This window comes from Cavia porcellus, unplaced genomic scaffold, assembly GCF_034190915.1.
Source record: "Cavia porcellus strain 051 isolate PalLab524CR breed Dunkin Hartley unplaced genomic scaffold, mCavPor4.1 scaffold_12, whole genome shotgun sequence".
In the NCBI taxonomy this organism is placed as follows: domain Eukaryota; kingdom Metazoa; phylum Chordata; class Mammalia; order Rodentia; family Caviidae; genus Cavia; species Cavia porcellus.
In genome coordinates, this window is record NW_026947495.1 from 77,630,001 (window position 1) to 77,635,996 (window position 5,996).

A 5,996-nucleotide genomic window follows, 5' to 3' on the forward strand; every position below is an offset into this window, starting at 1 on the left:
GCACACCACTGGTTCCCGTGCTCTTCTTATACACAGAGCACCGGAACACCGCGTCAGTTTGACTTAAAAGCCTAAAAGTTTGATCCACTATTAATTTTGCTTTAATTAGAGCCATTTTGTTAGGAATTTCTTTTTTAAATGCCATTCAAAAGCAACCTATTTCACACTTAGTGACCTGTAAAGAGGGCAGTGCACGGGAAGCATTTTCCTGCTTTCCACGTTCTATTTGTGTCTTCTTTGTTTGACAGACTTAACTCTTTCATGGTCAGATATCCCCAACTGCTGAACATGCCTGCAAAACATTCTGTAACTGGGAAGTCTAAATTAAATCTGTGTTTGACGATAACACATTAAATTTCTCAGAGGTATGTAAATAATTTACTGTAAAGTTTTGAAAAGTGAAGTGCCATGTCAAAAGAAATCTCCAGCATAGTAAAAAGAAAACCCACAAACTGGGAAAAATTCTTAGTGAACTGTCCCTCAGACAAAAGGCTCCTGTCTAAAACATATAAAGAATTAGAAAAAAATCAGACCCCTGAAATTCAAAGACCGAATCCAAAAATGGGCATCTGAGATGAATACACAGTTCTCAGATGAAGAAATACAAATGGCAAATAAATACATGAGAAAATTTTCATCATCATTACTCATTAGAGAAATGCAAATTAAAACCACACTGAGATTCCATCTCACTCCTGAAAGAATGGCTATGATCAAGAAAACTACCAACAACCAATGCTGGAGAGGCTGTGGGGAAAAAGGAACTCTCCTGCACTGTTGGTGGGAGTGTAGACTGGTGCAGCCATTGTGGAGGTCAGTCTGGAGATTCCTCAACCACAATCTGGGATTGGAAGTCTCATTTGTTCCAGCTATTCTACTTCTAGGCATATTCCCAGAAGAACTGAAAACATCATACGACAGTGATATACGTGCACCCATGTTTATAGCAGCACAATTTGTAATAGGCAGATCTTGGAAACAACCTAAGTGGCCATCAACTGAGGAATGGATAAAAAAACTGTGATATTTTTGTACAATGGAGTACTACTCAGCTAGAAAGAAGGATCACATTGAGATATTTATAAATAAATGGACACAACTTGAGACCATACTCATACGCGAAATAAAATCAAACTCACACATAAATACCGTATAGTTTCCCTAGTGTAAGAAATTGTAAGAGTACATAAGTGCTTATAGTAATCATGATTTCCCAATTACATTGCTCTGAAGCCTTATAGTGTCTGTACTCATTAGATGGAATGGTTTCATCCCAGGTTGTTTGATTTTATTATCTGTGATAGTATAAACAGCTATTTTACAGAAAAGAAGACATTAGAACAGCCAGAGCTGATTTAGAATCATCTTACTCTGAAGTCCTACTATGCTTTTGTTTTTCTGTTGCCTTTGGTTCTACCCTGTTATGTCTTATTGGATATTATTATTTGTGATAGTATAAACAAATATCCTAGGGAAAATGAGATAATATAGTAGCCATTGTTCGTTCTCTGCTATTTGGTTCTGAAAGCCCTGTAATGCTTTCATTCTCTTGAATGGTTTTATACTGTTTTGTTATGCTTGATACTATCATATATGAAGCTATGCTCAACTATTTCAAAGAAAGAGACACTATGCTAGTCACTGTTAATTATGGGTTGTCTTGTGGTAAAATGCTGTGTTACTTGCATTGTTCTGACCTGATCTGCTTTGTTATGTCCTCTTTTGTCTTAATCTCTTTAAAATAAAAATAAAATAAATAAATGTGAAGTGGTAAAATTCAGAGTCGATGTATACATTGTCCTTTATTCTTTTATTTTATTCATGAAATGCATGAATGGATTTTTTAAATAAAGAAGAAAATTTTCACAAATATCTAATAAGGTAAAAAGTAAAGTACCCATCAGGGTATAAATCTAAAGACAGTGTCAGTGTGAGAATTACACATCCACCTGTGGCCGGGGCTTAGTGCTATTGATTTCCACCAGTCTTTTTGTATGGAGACGAGTATAATTTTTATTCCTTTACATCCCACGTGTCCTTCTGTAATTCATTGTGCAGCTTACAATATCATTAGTTTGTGTAATGAACTACGGAAATGCCTAATACATTGTTTTCACTTTACAACTTTAATAAGTACTGACCGTGATCACATAAAGTACTTTCAAGTTCCTACACATCAATATCTTGATTTTCTTTTCTCCCATTCCCCTCCCCTCCCTTCAGCCCTTCTTCCAATCCTCGTTTACAAAACTTCTGCTTCGATTTTTCCTTTGTTTTTTTCTTTACCCTTCCTTCCTCTGCTCCCTCCCCCACCCCCTTCCCATTTGAATGTTTTCTTCCTATTCCACAATATCTATTGTATATTTTGGACCTTATTTAAACTTTAGGCTTCTCACACCAGAGAAATAATGCAATATTTATACATGCGTATGATTTATTTCATTTAAGATTTATTTCATGCCCTCAATGGGCATCCATTTATCTAGACATGTTTTAGGCTTGTCCTCTTTATGGTAGAGTAGTATCCTACTGTATTAAAAAAAAAAAAAAAAAACACACATCTTTCTCCATTCATCAATTGATGGGCATTTAGGCTGCTTCCAGGATTTGACTATTACAAATGACGCTCCTGTAAACACAGATGTGCTTATGTTGCCGTGGTATGATGCTGTTAATTTTTTCAGGAAGATAACAGAAAAGGAAAACTGGATTGAATGCAACCTGTAGTTTTACTTTTTGTTTCGTTTTTTTTTTTTTTAAGAAAAAAAGTAAAGAAGGAAAAAGAGTAGAAATAGTACAAAATTTCAAAAAGAAACCACAATAAGAAATCACTAGTTAATAAGTTACATATTGTTACTTAGAAGTGGTTGCTCAGGTCACAAAATAAAAGCATAAAAAGCAGACAAACAATGACAGTGCGAGTCATTCTGGTTTTTGAGGACTCTCTGGACTGATTTCCATAGTGTCTAAAATGTAGCAATAAACCAATCAGTTAAAAAAGTACACTGAATTAAAGCTATGGTTCTCACCGATGATACTGACGAGGCTTATTTTCCCCTTCAGGACTAGAAATCAGTGTTACATTTTTATCTTTGCCCAAGCCATCTCTGTAGGTCTTTCCTAAATAAGAGTTCATCCATGAAGTAGCGTTTTCATGAGGATTTTGTAAACTGAGATACACACACCCACAGCGTTCAGCTACAGTTCACGTAGTTTTGTAGCACTTTAAACTGTCAAAGATGAGCAACTTGTATAGAATTTATTCAACTTAGGAACATCAAATTTTTAAATAGGCTCATAAAGGGTAGACCTAGGTTTAGGTCATGCCTGTGTAGAATCATCGATCATGGCCTCTCTTACTTTTAATTTTGACTGTTTGAGTGATAAATGATAAGGCCACCCTTGGTACATGATCCAGGGATTGGCAGGAAGGAAGTTCTGGATGAAGAAGAAGGTTCGGTGACACCTCTGAGAATATGATCCTATTGATCATTGTTTCCCAAAGTTTACAGCCTAGTCCAGAAATTCTCCATGGAAAAGAATTCCTTTGCGAAATAAGACTGAACAATACATTATGCCAAATCCACACTGGCAAAAAAATCACAATCTATGCTATCATAGTAGTAAATTATCAGAATGCATTTGAAAATAAAAAAAGAAATTATTCAAATATCCTTCACCCACCATTCCTGAATGATAATGACCCTCAACTTTTCCTCCCCATTTAGCAAAGTAATATTCTTATCAACATGATTTCCTTTATTAGCCAAACTGTAGGGTTAAATAACATTCAGCTGTGTAAGTGGAAACTGTCCTGGATAAGCCAGGAGAGTCTGTGTCACCCAAGGACCAAGGTCACCCTACCCTCCTGTACAGGAATCTCGCTCAACTGATGTGCTCGATATCTCTACCAATATTAATGTCTTGAATTGCCTTGAGTGTAATATGTGTTTTCCATTTAGACATAATGCAATTTAGAAAAATCAAGTTGATATACATTTCTGTGGCTCGCCTCTTTATGGTGTTCTCAGGAACAGCTGATCGATTCATGGTATCTTTCTCTCCCTTCTTCAGGCTCTTGAGAAATGTGGACCTGCAATCAATTTTTAGTAGATATATGGTACCCCTGATTTTCAGTGCTGTGCTCTCACCCAGAAGCCAGATATGGCACAGGGAATATTTTATCACTGTCTTAACCATACTCACCTGTATTTCAGGGCTCAGAGCCAAGTAATCTGTGGAACCAATGATAGATTTTTTCACCTGGGTCAGTCTGGTTTAACTGTCATTTCTTTTATGTTTTGCTATTTCATGTGTAGTTTAACTTTATCAGGGCCATGTATTTCTTTATTTCTATTCTACTTTGAGGATAATAACCTGGCGAGACATACCATTTTGTTAGCGGTTGGGGTCTTCTTTTAGGCATACTGCTCTGATTCTTTAATTTTGGAAGAGTTTTAGTGCCAGTCAATATACAAGAGTATCTTCTTTGACATGTAAAATAAATAGGATTATGGTTCTATATTTCATTTTTAACTACACCATTAAAAAGTGTGTGAGCACCTCTCAATGTCAAAGGCATTTCTCTGGAACACTAATTATGAAAATGTCCATGGGAAGCAAATAAAAGATGTAATGAGATCAAGTAATTTCAGGAGCTACTGCATGACATATCCCAGACAGATTAACGATAGAGAGAAGGGCTCTGGTAAGTACTATTTTATTGAAACCTGAACATTCATTCCAATCCCAAATTATCTGATATTTCATGTAAAATTTAACATCTACATTATTTTCCCCCAGAACCTATTTTGAATAAAATTGACTTATAGAGGTAATAATGGCAAAATTTCACGATCCCCTCTGAAATGTTTTATTCATCTCTCGCAATGAAACTTTCTTCTAAAGGGCAACAACTTTATGATCCTTGTCTGACATCATCCCAAAAATCTTTGATAAAAATCATGATTAATTAAATTAGGCCCACTGCTGAAACTCCAGCGAAGAGCTGACTTTCCTGTGTGATATAATGCGGGCACACGGGAGAGAGATGGTAATTATCCTGAATTATCAGGACATTCTGGTTACTTCAAGAAAGGAGCTGCTGGGAAATGATGGAAGGGTTTCGTGGAGCACTTGACATAATGACTTGCCTGAGAGCATAAATAAGCGAATTTTAGCTTCCTGCCACTCCCTGATTGCAGTAATAGGGTAAATATCAAGCCAAGAGTGACTTCTACCAAAATTGTCCATAATCAAAGGGCATTAAATGCACCTTTAGAAGGTGAGTAGGTATTGAGAGGGAAGAACGTATGTGACTAAGTCCTCCAATACGTTTCATTCAGCATTTGCTTGAATGGGTCCACGCTGCTGACAGATCGAGACACAGGTAGTGGGCACACAGCTGCAGCTATTAATTTGCCAATCTTTTTCTTCCCTCCTGCATGAGCCAAGAGAGAGTTTCGTGTTAGGAAATGCTTATGTTCTTCATTAAATTCCTGTAACTACCCTTAATGTTTACACATCTTTGAAAGAAAGCTCATTTATTCCTATGAAAGTCTGTTAGATAAGAATCTATATGTTAGTAGGAAAATTATGCATGCCAGCAATTTCTTTGTAATTCTATGCCTTTAAAACCGTTAATGTGTTATGAGTTTTTTAAAGCTGAAAACACTCCATCTCACAGACTTCTCTGTACAGTCAAACAATTTCTAAATTAAATTAGTTTACTTTATTGAACATTTGAAGTATAACATACATATAAAAAGGGCAAAATAATAAGTTCACAGTTTGCTAATTTCCCCCATTGAGCACTTTTATAATAACCAAATAAATCAAATAATAAATATGTCCAGCATCATGGGAATCTGTCTTAATTCCTGTTACCAGCTACTATTAACAAAGCGCTAATCCTTATAAGGACTTCCGAAACTCTAGATCAATTGTACTGTGTTTGAATGTTGTACTACTGTAATTATCTGGTACCTGGATATTCA